The sequence below is a fragment of the Panthera pardus genome, unplaced genomic scaffold (assembly GCF_024362965.1).
Source record: "Panthera pardus isolate Hobbes unplaced genomic scaffold, ASM2436296v1 HiC_scaffold_2, whole genome shotgun sequence".
In the NCBI taxonomy this organism is placed as follows: Eukaryota; Metazoa; Chordata; class Mammalia; order Carnivora; family Felidae; genus Panthera; species Panthera pardus.
In genome coordinates, this window is record NW_026526765.1 from 105,978,330 (window position 1) to 105,999,085 (window position 20,756).

The 20,756-nt window shown below is 38.8% G+C and overlaps 1 long non-coding RNA gene across 1 annotated transcript in view; it reads left to right on the forward strand.

Annotated features, from left to right (window-relative positions):
* Positions 1–367: 367 nt before the first annotated feature.
* The window catches only part of LOC128778301 (uncharacterized), a 31,785-nt gene continuing 11,396 nt past the window's right edge, over positions 368–20,756 (forward strand). The window contains exon 1 of the long non-coding RNA XR_008423842.1: positions 368–404. This is a non-coding gene — a long non-coding RNA (uncharacterized LOC128778301). The remainder of the gene's footprint in view (positions 405–20,756) is intronic.

Here is a 20,756-nt window from a genome sequence, read left to right on the forward strand (position 1 = left end):
AAAATGCTTTTCAATGATATTAATGCAAAAACGAGAGTATAATTTTGTATTATAAAGAATCCATCTAACTTATATGCTTTCATTTGAAAAAGAAAGACATCCCTTTGGGCACAAAAACTTAAAGTTTAGATATAAAAGTCAATTAGATATATTTGGCTCCACATGTAAAAAAAAATGTGCAATTCAATTTACTGTAGGGTTGGGACATCTCTGTCTTGCCAACATCTCTATGGAGAAGGTAGGGCAGATTTAATTTTTCTAGGTTATCAGAGAAGAAAACAAGAATATTATGTTAAATTATATGCTTAGTATTATATATCCAGGGATTGAAATAGCTAAATTTAAAACTCCTTTCTTGGGGCACCTAGGTGGCTCAGTCGGTTGAGCATCTGACTTCTGCTCAGGTCATGATCTCACAGTGCGTGAATTTAAGTCCTGCATCGGGCTCTCTGCTGACACTTCAGAGCCTGGATCCTGCTTTGGATTCTGTGTCTCCCTCTCTCTCTGCCCCTCCCTTGCCCATGCTCTGTCTCTCTCTGTTTTTTTTTTTTTTAATTTTTTTTTTAACATTTATTTATTTTTGAGACAGAGAGAGACAGAGCATGAACAGGGGAGGGGCAGAGAGAGAGGGAGACACAGAATCTGAAACAGGCTCTAGGCTCTGAGTGGTCAGCACAGAGCCCGACGCGGGGCTAGAACTCACAGACTGCGAGATCATGACCTGAGCCGAAGTCGGACGCTTAACCGACCGAGCCACCCAGGCGCCCCAAGTCTCTCTCTGTTTCTTTCTCTCTCTCTCTCTCTCTCTGAAAAAATAAGTTAACATTTAAAAAAATTAAAAAAAAATTTTTTTAATGTTTTTATTTATTTTGACACGGAGGGAGACAGAGCATGAGCAGGGGAGGGGCAGAGAGAGAGGGAGACACAGAATCTGAGGCAGGTTCCAAGCTCTGAGCTGTCAGCACAGAGCCCGATGCAGGGCTCGAACTCAGACTGTGAGATCATGACCTGAACCGAAGTCAGATGCTCAATTGACTGAGCCACCCAGGCTCCCCTAAAAAAATTGTTTTAAATAAATAAAACTCCATTCTTTTCTTTCTGTGTTTTCCAAAGAGAGTATGTTTAAATGTATATCTCTCTCTTTAATTTTATGGTGAAAGGATTACCTTTACAAGTTATGTGCAATCAGATTTTAAAGAAAAAAACCCTTACTTATAGTAAATGTAAATTATACCTCAATTAAAAAATTTATAAAACAGTAGCCCCAGCTTGGTTCAGTTGGTAGAGCATGTGACTCTTGATCTGGGGGTTGTTAAGTCTAAGCACCATGTTGGGTGTAGAGATTTTTTTAAGTTTATTTATTTATTTTTTAGAAAGAGAGAGAGAGAATGAGAAAGCATGAGTGGGGGAGGCACAGAGAGAGGGGGAGAGAGAGAATCCCAAGCAGGCTCCATGCTGTCAGTGCACAGCCTGACATGGGGCTCAATCTCACAAACTGTGAGATCATGACCTGAGCCCAAATCAAGAGTCGTTCTTAACAGACTGAACTACCCAGGTGCCCCAGGTGTAGAAATTTCTTAAAAAAATACAATCTTTTAAAAAAGTTTATAAAACATAAAACAAAGCTGGGGAAACATTTCTCTGCAGAAACTTTGGACAAATAAATAAGTACATTGAGAATAAACTGTGATATGACACTCTGAATAAATAGTACAGACTAAAACACTTTGCATCTTTTAAAAAAAGATAGATACTGTTATGTCAAAAAAACGTATATCCTCTATCAACCGAAAGCACATTTGGTTTGAATAATTTCTACGTCCTCAGAGACATTCTCTCTCTAAGGAATCAATCCATTTAGGAAATTACTTCCTAGAACTTGTACTAAAAAATGAAGAAGGCTTATCTATCACACTTGCTTTGAGGGGAAAATGGTGCACTTTAGATAAAACATTATAGTGACCAAAATACTTCCCATCTGTCAACTTTATATTCCTCTCATTTAGTTTCACATCAGGCACTTTGGCAGGATTCATGGGAGGAAAGCAGACAAGAACCTATTTTTACCATTGTTGAAAGCATGCCAATTTGGCAAGGGTGTGGGACAATGGGCACTCTCATACGCAGTAAGAGTATAAATTGGTTCTGCCTTTCTGGAAAGTAATTTGGCAATATAAAAGATATCAAAATTTTAAATACTCATATCTTTTGGCCCAGAAATTCAACTTCTGGGAATTTATCCCAGTGAATGAATTGAACAAATATGTAAAGATATACACAAAGGGCCTTCATGAAGCACTGTTTACAATAAGGATGTTAGAAACTACCTCCATCTTTTATTGTTAGTGGATTGATTGAATACATTATGGTATATCTGTTCAGTGAAGTACTTTATGGTACATAAGAACAATCATATATACTTGTGTTTACTGCTAAGGAAAGGTTATAGGATATTATGTGTAGTCTGGATGAAAAATTTTTTACAGGCATAGGAAAAAGCCTAGAAGGATATTCAGCCAAACAATGTTGTTATCTCTGGGTTCTGTAGTTCAAATGATTTTATTTTTTATTCCTTTTATGTTTTTTGAAATTATATCATGAGCCTGTATCATTTCTTTAGTCCTAAAATACATGTGTTCTGGCTTGAAAAAAAGTTAAAACGTGCCAACTTAAGCAATTGTTTCAGGAGAAAGTATTTGCAAATCATGTATCTGCTCAGGGATTAATACCCAGAATATACAAAGAACCCCTACAACTCAACAACAAAAACACAAACCACTCAATTAAAAAATGGGCAAATGGGGCACCTGGGTGTCTCAGTCGGTTAAGCGTCTGATTTCATTTCAGCTCAGGTCATGATCTTGTGTTTGTGAGTTCAAGCCCTGTGTCGGGCTCTGTGCTGACAGCTCAGAGCCTGGAGCCTGCTTCAGATTCTGTTTCCTCCTCTCTCTGCCCCTCCCATGCTCATGCTCTGTCTCTCTGTTTCTCAATAATAAATATTTTAAAAAATAGGCAAAGGACTTGAGTAGACATTTCTCCAAAGATGATATATAAATGGACAATAAGCACATAAAAAATGCTCAAAATCACTAATTATTGGGGACATGCAAATCAAACCCACAATGAGATATCACTTCACACCGATTAGAATAACTAATACGAAAATAAAAACAGAAAATAGCAAGAGTGTTGGCAAGCACATGGAAAACTGGAACACTTCTGCTTTGCTGGTGGGAATGTTGCTGTGGAAAACAATACAGTGGTTTCTTAAAAAATTAAATATAGAATTTCCATATAACTTAGCAATTCTGTTTCCAGATAGATACCAAAAGAACTGAAAGCCAGGACTTCAACAGATATTTGCACACCAATGTTCATGGTAGTATTAGTCACAATAGCCAAAAGGTAGAAATAACCCAAATGTTTGTAGACAAAATGATGGGATAATCAAAATGTGATACATACATACGTGTGCGTGCGCACACCCACACCCACACCCACACACACACACACACACACCATGGGATGTAATTCAACCTTGTAAAGGAAGGAAATTCTGATGCATGCTACAATGTGGACGAACCTTGAAGACACTATACTACATAATATAAGCCAGACAAAAAAGGGCAAATACCATATGCTTCCCCTTATGCGAGCTGTATAGAGTGGTTAAAGTCATAGAAAGTAAAGTGTTGGTTGCCAGGGGCTGGGGAGGGTGGAAATGGGAGTTGTTGTTTAATGGGTATAGTGGTGATGGTTGAACTGTGAATGTACTTAATGTCACTGAACTGTACACTTAAAAAATGGTTAAAATGGTAAAGTTTATATTCCATATTATTTCACCACAATAAGAACATTTCTTTTCCCACCTAACACTATCTACTTCTACCATGACTGAGAAAGAACTAACTTGTCAGAAAAATATCTACAGACTCTAGAAAGCAGATAACCCTTCTTCATCTCAATTCATTTCCCTTAGCCAGGCTTGGCCTACATTGGAAGGTATAAGTGACATTAATCCAAATTAAGAGGGATTGAGTTAAACCTCTTCATTTCCTTAAATCCAATTAGGTTTATTTATATGTGACCCTTATTTCTCCAGCTTATACCAGATACCTGAAAGAAAAAGAGAGCTCGTGGGTTGTAACAGGCAGATGTTTATTCCAGACATCTTTTTTTTTACCCAGCTCTTTCAGCCCACCTGAAATAGTCTGGCTTATAAGTGATTACAGCTCTTCAGGTTCTCAGAAACAGTCTGGCTCTTACCAGTGTTTAATCTTCATCATTAAAGATGGGACTGGGCTAGTAGGAGCCACTACTGCTGTGACCCCAGTCTGTGCCACTTTTCTTAGGCATTTTCAACACCCTCAGCTCCTGGCCTCAAAAGGAGCATGTACCCCTCTCTTCAATCTGATGGTAAGTTTCTGTCCTTTTCAGAGACCATCTCTCCAGAGGTGGGAGCAGCTTTCAACCCTGCTGATGGAAGAACTTAACTCTGGTGGGGGGCTCTCTGTTCCCAAGTCCCCTGTGCTGTGCCTCTCAATGGTGCCACTACGGTGGGCAGACAGTGCTTGGGTTAAGACTGGGTGAGGGTGGGGTGCCGGATCACTACCCACCAGGGTTGGTGCAAGCAGGGCAGGGGGAGCTGGAACCCCTGCTCAGTCAGACCTGGGCAGGTCAGCATCTTTCTGGTCCTCCTTACAAGCACCTGTGACAGTATCCAGATGAGCAATCTACCCTATAGCATTTCCCATTCTGTGGCAACTTCCCTTCCACCACCAAGAGAAAAATAAAACAGAAACAAACGCTGGACATCCTCCTCCGTTTTACTATCCAAAACCCTATTCTTACTTAGTAAACATCACCTTCTCCTCTAGAAAAAGAAGAGTGTTCTTTCTACTGTTATAGGCAGGGGGCCCACACTGCACCAGCCATATCTTTACTGATCAACTCACTGCCCACTGTCTGTGGAACCCAGGAAAACCTATGCAAACAGGTCTTCTGACTGTGTGCCCTGTACCCCATCCTTCCTTAGACAAATGGGCATATCAAATGCTACTTTGATTCTCAAGGCCAAAGCATACAGGCTCACGGGACTTTAGAGCTGAAAAAGGCTTTGGAAAGGGGTGCCTAGGTAGCTCAGTCCACTCAGGTCATGATCTCATGGCTTGTGAGTTCGAGCCCCGTGTCAGGCTCTGTGCTGACAGCTCAGAGCCTGGAGCCTGCTTCAGATTCCTTGTTTCCCATTCTCTCTCTCTCTCTCTCTCTCTGCCCCTCGCTTGCACTCTCTCTCCTTCTCTCAAACATAAATAATAAACATTAAAAAAAAAAGACTGAAAAACAGCCAGTCTAGGTGCTTTAGTTTTTGATGAATTTCAAGGACGTTAAGTGATCTGGCCAAGGGGACAGCTATTAGATATAGAAATCTCTACCATTAAGTCTAAGGATAATTAAGATATCTCACTTTTGTTGTTTTTTTTCAATCACTGCTTTAAGTATTATGAGGGGAGAAGTGAGAAGAGAAAAACAATCTTAAATTAGTCATTCTTGGTAGTTGTTCACAACTTCGATGTAAGGTTTTTGCGGTAAAGGAAGTTGAAATTCATGACTAAAATGAGTAATTTTTAAAAAGTCAATATTTGCTTAATATTCTCCCATCCTCGTGGACATTTAAGAGTTTGCAGAATTCGGCATATACCGAATCAGCTGTGTGGACAGAGTGGTTAAGAACTATAAATGATACAACAAAAGAGCTAGTTGAAAAATAATATCTGAAAATACAGTCACAAAATTAGGCATGTATACACACACACACATACCCACAGAGTATGTTTTTAATCTGAGCTTTGGAAAATTGGGTCCAATTTGCTTTCGGAAAAGGCCCTATTCTTTGTGACTGAGCCACTCCTAATTCATTGGAATGGTCTTTCTAACCATCTTTTACAGCTTGTATCAAGACTTAACAAGCTTGAGGTTCTGCTGGTGGCCACATGAAGTTGGTGAGATGGAGAAAGCTTAAGATCTGCCTATCAAGGTTGGACAGCAAGATGGACCTGGCTACTAAGGTTGACTCCAGAAACCTAGGTAGTTGGGACAGACAGAACTACTGATGCAGTTTCCAAAGGACACAATCATTCAAATTCCAGAAGTAGTGACCAATGGACTTTCAATAAAGCAGGCTGGGCACAGTTACAGGAAATTCAGGAGGTACTTACCACTCATGACTCAGTCTAAAGGGGAAGTAGGGGCAAGGGTTAGAAGGATAGGGAAGGGCTTAAGTCTGGAATAATTTGAGTATAGAGATCAATACAAAGCTGACCTTACCATAGGCAGGGAGAGGGAGGAGACGGTAACATAACCATATTCATTCAGAGCTCATCCCTGTAAACACCCTAACTCCAGTTAAGAACATGAATACCTGGGGGCTAATTAGCCACAGGCACTATCATTCAGTTGGAAGAACTCACATTTTCAGGACTCCTGTATGCTTTTCATATATATATCACACACACACACACACACACACACACACACACACACACACGCACACACAGACAGAGACAGAGATTTATTGCAAGAAAGTGGCTTATGTGATTGTGGGGGCTAGGTGAGCAAGTCCAGAATCTGCAGGAGAGGCCATCAGGAAAGGCAGGCTGGAAACTCTCAGGAAGGAGTTGACATTTGACTTCACAGACAGCATTTCTTCTTCCTTGGGAAAAACCTCAATTCTGTTCTTAGGCTTTCCACTGATTGGTTCAGTCTCTCCAAGATTATGGAAGATAATCTCCTTTCCTTAAAGTCAAATAGTTGTAGATGTTCATCACATCTACAAAATATCTTTACAGCAACACCCAGATTAGTGTCTGATTGGACAACTACATATTGTATATAGCCCAGTCAAGCTGACAAATAAAAGTGACCATTACACCAGTGTGGTATCAGTGAGTATCTCACGTATCTGTAGATGGGGAATCTGAGCCCTTGAGAGGTAATAACTTTATCCTAGAAAATAGGCTATGGGTTTTTTTGCATTATACCATCCTTCCCAGAGGGATACAAATGTATTCCACTCACCTATCTGATTAACATTCCTAAGATCTAAAAATGTGGGAGAGATAAAACCAAAAACATATTGCCTGTCTTGAAGATTTGCAAATCTGAAAACAGGTGAGACTGAGCCTTCTGGTGAAGGACTCAGTGGGGTCAGTCGTGGAAACTATGTAGGGCAGAGGTTAGGGGAGGTTGTATAACCTCATAAAAAAAGGAAGGACTTTGGAATCAGACACGCCTGGGTTTGAATTATAGCTTTACTACTTTGCAAATGCTGACTTGAAGCAAAGTGCTACTTAAAAAAAAATCCATTTCTTGAGGTATCATTTGCATATGATATAATTTAAGTGTATATGTCAAAGACTTTTAATAAATTTATACACATGTGTAATCATACACATGATCAAGATATAGAAGAAGTTCCCTGTACCCCTGCTCAGTCATTTGCCCCTCCTTACTAGTCCAAGGCAACCAATGACCTGCTTTTCTGTCACTATGTATGAATTCATTCATTTTAAACTAATATTTATTGAGAACTTACTATGTGTCAAGCATAGTCCGGGGCACTGGGATATGGTAGTAAATAAAACAGACAAAAATAGCAACGATGATGTAGACAGAAAAAGAAAGCAAACAAAAATATATTAGGGAAATATGTGTAGATCATGTGGTAATTTCCACAGATGAAAATACAGAAAGTAATTGGGGCACATGCTGCTCTTTTCAGGAAGGTAGCCCGGGATCACATCCCTAGGAAGTTGAGTCATGAGCAAAGAGCTGATCGAAGTAAGGGCATGAGCAATGTGGATATCAGGACAAGAATGGTCTAGGTAGAAAGAACAACAAGCGCAATGGCCCACTGGTGAGTGTTGCTGGAATGTTTGAGAAACTGCAAAGAATCCAGTGTGGTTGGAGGGGAAGGGACAGAGACAGAAAGCAGCAAAAGGTAAGAGAAGTAAAGAGGTCCAGGTAGGATCGGGCCCATAGCCCACTGTGAAAACTTTGACTTTTTATCTTAGTGTAATTGGGAGCCATTGCAGGGTTTTGAGCAGAGGATTTGACATATTTAAAGGATCACTCTGGCTGTTGTGTTGGAAACGGACTGTAGAGGCCAAGGGCAGAATTAGTGTCATGTGCCTGGTACATAGTAGATGTTCAATAAGTTTTAGCTATTTGGAGGTTATTGATTTCTTAGTGCAAATGAGGCTGTGACCTCTTTGTGTGTTTCTTGTTTCTGTAGAGTGCAAATACAAATCCATTCATTTACTCAACAAATACTTGTGAAGCATGACTATCTGGAGTGCTGGGGAATAAATGTTGAGTTAAAAAAAGATAAGATTGCAAATTCATAGAAAGAGAAAGTAGAATGATACTGGGATGGGGGAGGGGAAAATAGAAAGTTGTGCTTAATGTGCACAGAGTTTCACTTTCACAAAATGAAAAAGGTCTGGAAATCGTTTGCACAACGTGAATATACTTTACTGAGCTGTACCCTTGAAACTGGTCAAGATGGTAAATTTTATGTTATGTGTTTTTTACCACAATTAAAATTAAGTTTTTTTTCAAAGTTTATTTATTTGAGAGAGGGAGGGAGAGGATAAGCAGAGGAGGGACAGAGAGAGAGGGGAGAGAAAATCCCAAACAGTCTTCATGCTGTCAGGGCAGAGCCTGACATGGGACTCCATAGCATGAACCACGAGATCATGACCTAAGCTGAAATCAACAGTCAGATGCTCAACGAAATGAATCACTCAGGAGCCCCTAAAAATTAAAAAAAAAACAAAAGATTTAGGGGCACCTGAGAGACTTAGTCGGTTGACAGTCCAACTTCAGCTCAGGTCCTGATCTTGTGGTTTGTGAGTTTGAGCCCCGCACCCGTCTGTCTGCTGTCAGCACAGAGCCTGCTTCAGAAACTCTGTCTGCCCCCCTCCACCCCTCCCCTGGGCTCTCTCTCTCTCCCTCTCAAAAATAAACATTAAAAAATATATATAAAGAAATGTTAGGAAGGAATAAGTAGTTATGATGAAAACAATAATGGTGATGTACTGTGTCTGAAGGGCTACTTTAAATGAAAAAAATTAAGACCAGTAAACAAAAGAAAGCATGACCGTATTTATGTAAAGATGTATTTAGGTGTCTGTTGCCTGACTAGACAAACAATATTCTAAACAGTATGAAGTCTTACATCTTTATCCCCTAGGATGTGGAATCAACTATATAGTGAAAAAAAGAGCCATTTCTTTTTGTCCTACTAAAAATAGATGTGTGCTGTGTACATATGTGTGTATAACTTAGGTATGGATATATGCACATACACACATCATATATGCTTGTGTGCATGTATGTGTATGCATATGTACATGCCACATTAAACAGAGAAGTGTCTGGTTGCTTATCCAGCTTATTTACCATCCAGGTAACAAGATGACTTTCATTTCATTTGTATTCTTTTCTGTATTGTTTTAATTTTTAAAGTAATAGCATGTCACATTTTCCCTAAAACAATAAAGCTATTTTAAAAATGAAAGCCACAACAACTCTACAGGACAGTTCTGGTATACGAGTTGGTAAATGTGAAGTGCTTAGAACATGTCTAGAACATAGTAAGTGTTAGTAAGTATTGGCTGTTATTATTCTGCTTGTTACTGTGTCACCTGTTAGGCCCTGCTCTAAGTATTTTACATGTATTTTCTACCTTAACCCTTATAGATACTATAAATGTTGAGATACAGACAGGTTATGACAAAGATGACACAATTTTTAAGTAATGAGCCCGTATTTTACAGACAAAGATCTTTTAACTCCTTTAACATAAATGGCTATTTATTTATTATTATTATTTTAATGTTTATTTTTGAGACAGAGAGAGAGCATGAGTGGGTGGGGGGAGGCGGGGGCAGAGAGAAAGGGAGACAGAGAATCAAAGCAAGCTCCAGGCTCTGAGCTGTCGGCACAGAGCCAATGTGGGGCTCAAACCCACAAACCATGAGATCATGACCTGAGCTGAAGTCGGACGCTTACCCGACTGAGCCACCCAGGTGCCCCATAAATGGCTATTTAAAATGCCTCGAACTTGTACTCAAGTAAAACTCATTGCTGAGGATATTCTCAACTGACAGTATAAATATATAACTGCTTTATGTGATTCAAAAGAATGACATATAAATTTTCATGTTTCTGAAGTATCACTCAAATGAGTCAAATAACTACATTCTAAGACATACATAATTTACATAGTGAACTAAAATATGTATCTCAAACTTCATAGTAAAATTACTAATAATAGTACCAGTTTGTCCTTGAATAGCAATTTATAGTTTGCAAAGCACAATCACATACATTGGCTCATCTTGAGCTCCAAAACCACTCATTGGAGTGGTAGGGCAGGCCAGATGTTAATACCATCACTTACAGCTGAGGAAGCTGAATCATATATGTATGCTTCACTTAGAATGCCTTTGGCCACAAGGAACAAAAACCCAATTCCAAATGGTTTAAACAACACAGAGCTATACTGGCTCACTTTCTTGGATGTCCAGATGGACTTCAGACTTGACACAATCTAGCTGCACTGACTATTTCTTTATAATTCTCTTGATTCTGTCCCATAAGGGCTGGCTTCATCTTGAGCCTCATGCAGGTCTAGGTCCCAATGCTACACATGATGATGCCAGAGGAGAACAATGTTTTTTTCTGTAACTTTGTCTTGAAAACTAGGAAACCATCCTCCGAAGTCCTTAGCAAATTTTCCCTCACTTATCATGGGCCCAAAGGAATTCATATGCCCACCCCTGAGTCAATTATTGGCAAAGGCCATGGACTTACCCTTAGATGAATCAAGATACTTGATGAAAATGTGGGCTCTGTTGGGAAGGAAGAAAAGTGGCAATGGTAATGAGCACTGGTTGAGTACTACAGTCGGGGAAGGAGCAGTCAGGAATCAAAGCCACCTCTCTTAGGTTAAGTGCTGGGGCCAGGAGTACCAATGAGATCATGAGAGCAAGACTCAGGCCCTCTAACTTTCATATTTTTCATATAACAACCTCAACTTGATCTTCATTGGATTAGAATGCTCATTTTTGGCTTTGGTGGTGACACCCAAGGGGCATCTTTAAAATATTTGAATGGGGGAATTATCAACGCCTGGATTTTGCAAGATTGAAGTTGGATGGACTGGTAAAAACTTGGTTTTGAAAGCCACCTTTTGATAAACCCCTCAGAAGCATTATACTTGTTTTTTTAACTAAAAGTTTTTCAAGGAATAAAAAAGAAAGCTTTAAAAAGATTTGTACTGGATTTTTGAAGAAAAAACGATTGCACTTATAGTTGAAAGTATCTCTCCCAGATCCCATTCTTTTTCCCTCACCAGAGGAAATCCTATTCTGGATTTGGTGTCCATTTTCATGTGGATATTTTTGTGCTTTTACTACTGTGTATAGATCCAAGATAAATAGTATTGTTTTAAAAATACACACACACACACACACACACACACACACACACACACTTTATAAAAATACTAACCTCAACATATCTTTCTGCAGTGGGATTTTGCGTTTGATATTTTTTTTAAGTGATACCTATAATGATAGATGTAGCTTTAGTTCACTCATTCTAACTGAAATATAGCCTGTTATTCAAATCTGCCCCAATGTATCATCTACTCTTCTGTTGGTGGATATTTTCATGGTTTCAACTGTTTCATGATTCCAAACAAAGCTCTTGTGAGCATTCTAGTAGATATCTCATGCTATTCAGAAGAGCTTGTCTGGTACGTATCCTGGAATTTTTGGACATGTTCATCTTCTGCCTTAATACATCTTGTCATATGGCCCCCAATCCGATGGCTGTGAGGTGGAATTACACTGTTGGCTTCAGAAGTATAGTAACTTCTTTTTTCCCTTGTTTCCTATGCATTTGAAACTCTCTAGTTTCTTAATTTTATCCTATTTTCTTCATTGAAAATTTGTTTTCATTCCTCCATCATGGAAAATTGTAGCGCCTATTATGAGTCTTTTCATTTTGATATGTCTTATTTCAGTTAGCCTGTTTTTTCCTTTGGAAATATATTTTATTATTTATTGGACACCATGAAATGACAATGAAAGAAATAAACACACACATCCAGATACTTGACATTTTCTCTCCAAACTGTTGAGATCAAATCATTTTTCTTGATAATTTCTGGCTCACTTGACTATACAATGTGATCAGAATTTGTGTATTTTCTATGGAGAATGGAATAAATATATCCCTCTTTCTTCTCACTGGAGAAATCCTCAAATCACAAGATTTAAGAATAGCACTGATAACCAATTAGTTTAATTAGTATTTGGCAGCTCTGTTTAGCAGAATCTTTGGACGTGCACCTGGCTTATAGAGATGGTGCTACTGAATGATGCCACTTTAGCATCCGAAAGCATTGCTCTATTTTTACACAGTGTCTACCTAAGAGATTCAGCTGCACTTGGATATGCTTACAGCAAGCTCCCTGAAGACTTTCCCTGGGTTTGGGGGAAGAAGTAACGTCAGTAAGTCAAAATTTACACCCTATTGTCCTAGGAAATGCAAAGCCAACCTAATAAACAAACATGAGATCATATTTCTATTTTGGTTGAGGGTAGGGGGAACACTTAATCCTGAGCAGCATGAGAGAGAGACAAGAGGAAATGAAACACACACTGATTGAGATTGTGCTGTCTTCTCTTGCAGTTTGCAAAACTCAGATGGGAAAGGAATAAGCATTTACTTCTCTCAGTTTCCATGCTTACCTTTTAAGTGTCTCAGCATCAAAGAAACACCTGCCCTGAAACTGTATTTTCTTTACCCAAAGAATCTGGTGTAAGTGAGAATGTTGTATGAGAGGGTGGAGGGGCAGGGTGAGCTGTGTGGGCACAGAGAAGGATTCAAGATAAAAATCAAGATAAAAAGGATAATTTCCAAGACTTGAGAAACATGCTTCTGATGGGGGGAGAGTTGGTTACATTGGCTATAGGTTCCTAGAGAGTTAACCCACACCATTTATCCTTATTGATTAGGCTGTTTAGAAATGTTAGAGATGGTTGTCAAGTTTGCCAAACAGCTCCTTTTATTGCTTCCTCTAGAGTCTCAAGATGACATCTAGATTCTTCTGGCATGCACAGTAAAGGTCAACTCAGGTAATGTTCCATTAAAACAAGACTACAAAAATTGCCATAAATAAGAGGTAATATGGAAGGTTTTAGGAGGTTTTTTTTGTAATTTATTTTTAAGTAATGTCTGTACCCAGCATAGGGCTCGAACTCACAACACTGAGATCAAGAGATCAAGCAGGCAACTGAGCTAGCCAGGCACCCCTAGGAATTTTCTTCTAACTTCATACCTTTTTATTTTAAAATTTTAAAACATGTTTATTTATTTTTTAGAGGGGAGGAGGGGCAGAGAAAGAGAGGAAGACAGAGAATCCGAAGCAGGCTCCAGACTCTGAGCTGTCAGCACAGAGCCCAACACAGGGCTCAAACTCACAGACCTGAGATCATGACATGAGCCGAAGTCAAACACCTAAATCACTGAGCCATCCAGGTGCCCCCATACCTTTTTATTATTAAAGGTTGGTAAGACCTGAAATTTGTTGGAAGTAATTAGATATTTTCTTATATTACTTTTGAAAAGCAAAGCTTCCCCTACTTATCTTGAATTAAAATAATAATTTGTTAATCAAGTATATCTTGAAGCCACTTTCTTCTCTGAAATATTAGTGTCCCCCTCTCTTTTGAGTCCTGAAATTGTTCACAGCCAGCACTTCCTGCTGTCAGGTTCTTGTCTCTGCATTCTGACACTGATGTTCCAGCAGTTACCTTCTGACAGGCACCTTCAACCAGCCTCCTACCAACCTCTGTCATTATTGTCTCCAGTACCAGAAACCTCTGTGTTCCTAAGTGGCACTTCTGCCTCACCCTCTCCTGGCTATGAGAACCCTTCCAGCTACTGGATCAGTGACCTTAACCTGAGAGCGCCAGTGTGTTCAGGGGGAGAGAAGTGTATCCTGAGCACATGATCCATTTTCTGATGTGATGATTTCATTTCTATTATCCCAAAGGAATGCAACAGGCGTACTGACATTTTGTCTACTGGCACCACAGACAAAAGTGTGTTGCTGTACTAACATGCCCAGCTAAATTTGGATACGGTCCTGAGAATTTTATTAGGTAAACGGAGGAACTAATCGGGTCTCTGTAGATGTTAACACAACTCTACACTACCTTTATAAAAGAAGTTGGCTTTAACTAGCAGAAAGTTAAATTAGGATTCAAAACATTAAATAGTGCTTAGTGGATGTCCCACCTTAACCTTGAACTTCAGTAGATAGAGGTCAACCAGGTAGCAGTCTGGCTTTGTGGAACAAGTATTTAATCTTACTTGAAATTTGGATGATAAGTTAGGAAAGAAGCCAAATCTTCGAGGGCTCTTAGGCATTCTGCAGACATTTTTAAAAGGCATTTACTTCTAAGGGTGGTTGAATATAATTTGCCCCTCTTCTAGTCCTTCCAAATCTCTTCTTTAGCATGTAGCCATGACAATATTGACTGTTCTTAAAATGGGATATTGTGAGAAAAGCCCTCCAAGCCTGCACGGCCTCACTAGCTGTTTTCTGCCTCAGACCTCTGTTGTGCTCCTAATGGGATTTGGAGATATTTGCTTAGAATCTTCCATTCATCTAATTAGTCTTTTGGGAGAAAGACAGATGAAAGACAGGGAAGGCAGGAGAGAAAGCAATGCTTCATAGGCCTGGTTAGACCACAGGATGTAGCTTATCTACCAAAGAATGAGTGACATGAAACTCATTACACAGAAGGATTGAGCTCTGTGAATTTGGAGGTTCTGTCTTCATTTACAGAAGTCACCATTCAACTACTCCTATTTCCCTATCCTTAACTACGGTGGAATTTAAAAAGGAAATGCAAAGTTGGGGCTTCAGAAAAATTTCCCTCATCAGGGGCCCCCCAAACAAAGAAACCTACTGGGGTATAAAAGGGATTGATAGATGAAGTCTGAGAAATTTCTCTCTTGCCACCTGATCCCAGTTGGAAATTCACTGGCTAACTGTGCTGCTGACTGAACAAAACAGAGGATAATAGCCTCTGGCTGAAGATTTTATAATTGAAGCTGAGGCAGAGTGGGCCATGTGCGTGTTCAGAACAGTGATTGCATTGTGGATGACAACACAAGTCCCACTTGTCAGTCACACAAATGTTTAAGACTGTAGAAAGGCATCTGATTTGGGACAGGGATGACAAAATGGATCTTTTGGTTTTCCCCACTTAGCCCTGAACACAAAAGACTGATGACTGCTTTGTTCTGGAATAAAGTCTTACATTCCTTATAGGACCTATCCAATCATTAATAGAGAAAGAAAATTCCTGTCTGGAATTACTCCTACCACTTTCTGAAAGAAGCCAACTTTTAGTCTCATCACCCAGTGGGGGAAAGCAGTATGAACCAGATTTTTTTTTTGTTTTTTTACCAATCATCACTTTTCCTTATTCATTTTTAGTGACTGCCTCAATGTTAAACAACTGTACTAAACAGTATTAAGACACATGGCTCTAATTTGATAATACCTGGCAATACTTAAAATGCCTCTTCCCGTTGAACCAGGAAATACACTTCTAGGAATTTGTTTACTAGATAAACTGACAGATGTGTAAAACTATGTATTTGGAAAGATAATCTTGGCAGCATTGTTTGTAATGTCCAAAGAGTGAAAATGACCTAAAAGCTCACTGACAACAAATTGATTAAATAAATTATAGTACATTTACACAGGGAAATGGGATAGAAGCTTAAAGTCCAGTTCCAGTCCTCATGAAACTTGGAACTTGGAAGTTTTTTAGTCTTTCATTGATCCGCTTAATTAATTGCTATCCTTAGTAAGGGAAGTTGTAAATAATGGGCAGTAAAGGAATGAAGAGTTGGGTGCTTTTTCCTCAGCTCTTATTAGTAGCAATGGAAAACTAACACTGATGGGAGAAGGAAGTAAGGAATCTTAATGAATTCTGGACCATCTCCAAATAGCTTGATGGGTCATCTTAACAGCCTATTTTCAGATTTATAGGATGTACCAGTGCCTCTTGGGTGTATCATACTTATCAGGTTAAAAGGAGTCCCGTGTGAGTCCTCTAAGGGCTAGGGGTTTATAACCATTTGATCACAATGCATAGATAGGGTTAAAGGGAATATTTTCACCTCTTTCTTGTTAAGTCCTTTAATCACAGGGCCTGAGAACCTGGATATAAGACAGATGGAAGGGCACCATTTAGTCCCACTGCTGACAGGCTGAAAAAAGAGAAAATCAACCATTTTGTTAGAAATGTCTGTGGTGGCAGGTGGCATGGTAATCATAAAATTTGGTGACACAAAAGTCAAATTGTACAATGGAGTCAACCATTGTCAGGAAACACAACAAGAAGGCTTTTTAAACATACCTTTCTTCTATAATTTATCTCCACTTATTTCCTTTTCTCACTATATTTAAGCAATATGAGCTCAGGAGTTTTTGTCATTTTTTGTATCCGCAGTGCCTAACACAGTGCCTGATACATAATGGGCATTTTACAGTCTTCAAAATGAATTAAAAAACAACAGTTTGAAAGCAAATTGTTTAAGATTGTTCTTAAATTTTTCTGATTAATGCTAAGGATACTTTTCCCAGAAAAAATACACATATCCATGTACGTAAAAACTTAAATATATTTTCTGGACAACCATGGACGTCTACTTTCACTCTTCTTTTCATAGATTTTCTAGGGAACCAGAGATTGTAGATTAAGAAATTCCTAGGTTTAGAGTACATAATCACAGAGAAAAGTGGAGGAATCTTCAGAAATATTTTCCATTCTCCAATTTTTCTTTTACAAAATGCATGTTTCTTTCATCTAATTCATAGAGAAACTCTTTCAGTCCCTAAAGATAAGGGCCTCTTCATGTAGAAAGTGTAAAAAAAATTTTACCTATGTAGATTCATATCATCTACATAGATAAATCCATCCTTATAGCAGAAGGTAATTTCAAAGAAGATATGTTTATTTAACATACACTTAGGGACTATTCACCATGAGTCAAAGGACTGTAGAGGACAGGGGCTATGGGGCTATAAACAATGACTCAGAAATCACAATATGGTGGAGCACATGTATAATAAACTGGGTACTTGAGTTTGATTTTGGCGTCTGGGTATGTTTGATGAAGATAGTGATGGGTGGAACGGGCAGAGAACAACTATAAATTCTGTAAAGGAAGAAAATGCAACTGCAAGAATCCCTAGCTTTATTATGGTCATACACAACTAACCTCTCATCCTGTTACCAGATTACCCATAAGGAGTCTGATAATGACCTCTGGATAAGCACTGACTAATTACGGAAGAGGAATAAGGCAATATAAACTATAAATGCTTAAATCAGATATCTGCCGTATGGGCAGTTGCAATCATCTACATACCATTTGTAAGATCCAGTGTGTAAATGTTTCTTTCACCCGAGTGATGTTTTTCTGATGAACATTATACATTTGTTGCATCTTAAACTTTGGGGAGACGTCAAAGCTGATCTGGTATGAATGTCTACTCAAAGGAGGAATGCCTGCTGTAACACTCCTGGTAGCCACAAGCTTTGCTTTGATCTTCATTAACAGCAGCAGAATATATTTCAGTCAACAATAATTATTATAAACAACTTCCTCATGTTGAATTAAAACCTCTTTGTATTTTCCAACCATTTTTCTAAGCTTTGGTTTCTGGAGATGTAGAATAACCTATCCTCTCTGCCATACCTTAAGTATTTGAATACAGCTTTCATTTGTATTGCTGAATTCATCTTCAGGAAGGCTGAAATTCCCTTTCTTCAATGTATTCCTCTTGAGAAGTCATCACCTGCCTGTCCCTACTCTTTCAAACACTGTAATACTTGGTCAAAATCTGCTTAAAATGTGACACCTAGAACAGAACACGATATTCTAGCTGTGAATGATCTTAGCACATCTGGGTCCAGAGGAATTCTTTTGATCTGGACACAACCTTCCATCAACACACTCTTATAGGCTTTCATTCTTACCTTCTGTACCCCTCCCAGGTGTGCTGTACTGTGTGGGCTTATATTGGAATTTGGTCAAATAAAACTGTCATGTCTTTTTTTTTTTTTATTATTAAAAAAAATTTTTTTTAATGTTTATTTTTGAGAGAGACAGAGACAGAATGTGAGTGGGTTAGGGGCAGAGAGAGGGAGACATAGAATCCGAAACAGGTTCCAGGCTCTGAGCTGTCAGCACAGAGCCCGATGCAGGGCTCGAACCCACGAGCTGTGAGATCATGACCTGAGCTGAAGTTGCATGCTCAACCAACTGAGCCACCTAGGTGCCCCAAATTGTCATGTCTTTTTTTTTTCTGAGTACCATCAAGTCAGGTTTCCCCTCTGTTTACCTTGGCAATGGAATGTGTCTAATTTTGTCTTAAATTTGCCTCGGCATGGAAATAATTTTATTTTATTTTATTTTTTTATTTTATTTTTTTTGTTTTTTAATGTTTTTATTTACTTTTGAGATAGAGAGAGACAGCATGAGCAGGGGAGGGATAGAGAGAGAGGGTGACACAGAATCCAAAGCAGGCTCCAGACTCAGCTCAGAGCCTGACGCGGGGCTTGAACTCACAGAGTGTGAGATCATGACCTGAGCTGAAGGTGGACGCTTAACCGACTGAGCCACCCAGGCGCCCCAACATGGAAATAATTTTAAATCTTAATGATAATATTTTCAACGACTGCAGTTCTGTTATCTGTAAATTTGATAATACCTTCTATGGAATTTCTTGTGTCTTCATCCAAAGGATTGGAAATTTTCTTTGGTTTAGTGTGAATCATTATTCAGCTCTCTTAGGTTGTTTCAATAGCTAGGAATCCACCTCACTAACAATTATCTATCTGAGCCACAAAGATTTCAATAGAGATGCCAGGTTTCTTGCCAGATTCAGCGAATATGGTACCTTAAAACCAGTCTAAGCCATACAATGTCTCCAACAACAGATGCTAGGGACATTCTGTCATCACAGTAAAATTTTAGGTGAGCCTCCAAGCTCTATGAAGTAAGCAGCCAGAATGGATGCCAGGTCATGTGAGCAGAAACAAGAGAGCCTGTGTCATATTCACCATTTACCTTTTCTTGTACATACACAGTGGTCCAGATGCACGGGATCTATATTTTATTAGGAAAGACTACAAGGTAAATTCAACCAAATAAAAGCTCAAGAATCACTCACTGGAGAGGGATGTATGAGGGGTTCTGTTCACTGGCCCAGTTTTTCAAGATTTTTTTCAGACAAAATCTCCATGTATAGCATTATTGTGGGTGTGTTAGAAAAGGCTACACTGATCTAGTATTCAGATTTTATAACCTTTACCTTTTGCCCTGATACAGTTGGGACTAGATGAATCACTTAGGTGGCTCTGTTTCCGGTGCAAGTTTCTGAAAAAGACAATTGAAAAAGTAAATGTTGCACATTGACTGGTTTTCAAAGAAAATGAAAGCATGTCTTTTTTTTTTTCCCCTTTTATTCCCACCAAACTCTTGTAAGAGAAGGCATATTCAATTTTGAAGGGCTATCCAATTTCAGATGGGAGATCTGTAACTATAATAATGTTGCATTGAGAGAAGAAGGAAGCCTTGGTCACTGCATCTATTTAGATGATATATGGTTTCTCTTTTTACACTTTTAGGGGCTCAGTTAACCACCTCTAAACCTAATTTGGGGGATCAGTGTTTTAATCCAATTCCCTCAGAGCATGGAAAATTCTTCCTGTGCATGAACGCAAAGGAAAAAATGAATAATGGTCATAAACAAACCAGCTGATCCACCAAACAGACAGGATTGTTATACACATTAATTCATATACAAAGGCTAAAGGCAAAATGGGAAATAAATCATTTCCTATTACTTAAGGAAAGTACAAGCATAAAATCATATCATTTAAAAATTAAAAAAAATATTTTCTCTATTTTGGCCTCGTATACAATGCAGTTTGTCAAGTCTATAGAGCTACAGATATCCACCTTTCATCATATTAATTTTAGAAAAGCAAGATTTTCACATAAATAGCTCAGGTAGTAACTCTTCAAGATCACTTTTAGTTATTCATTTAGGTAACATGTAGCATTTGCACTAAAGGGAAAAAAAAATCTGTATTAGGTGGCAAAACATCATGGCTTTTCTTTCTCTTGTCTGTAGTAACCCAAAACAGACCTAAATATCTTGGGTCAATAATCAAGACAGACCTTATCATATGTTGCTCAGCTCACAAACCTGAAGTGTAGCTTGGCTAATTACAATTTTTATAGTTATCCACCATTGAGAACCTTACCAACACTCTATACTCTGATATGAAAAAAAAAAAAAAAAAAAAAAAAAAAAAAAGGAAGAAAAAAGAAAAGGTAGATAAATGGCCACATTCAAAAAGTCTTTTAAAAATTAGTTCTGGGGCGCCTGGGTGGCTCAGTCTGTTGGGCGTCCGACTTCGGCTCAGGTCATGATCTCACGGTCCATGAGTTTGAGCCCCACGTGGGGCTCTGTGCTGACAGCTCAGAGCCTGGAGCCTGCTTCAGAGTCTGTGTCTCCCTCTCTCTCTGCTCCTCCCCTGCTCATGCTCTGTCTCTCTCTGTCTCAAAAATAAATAAAAACATTT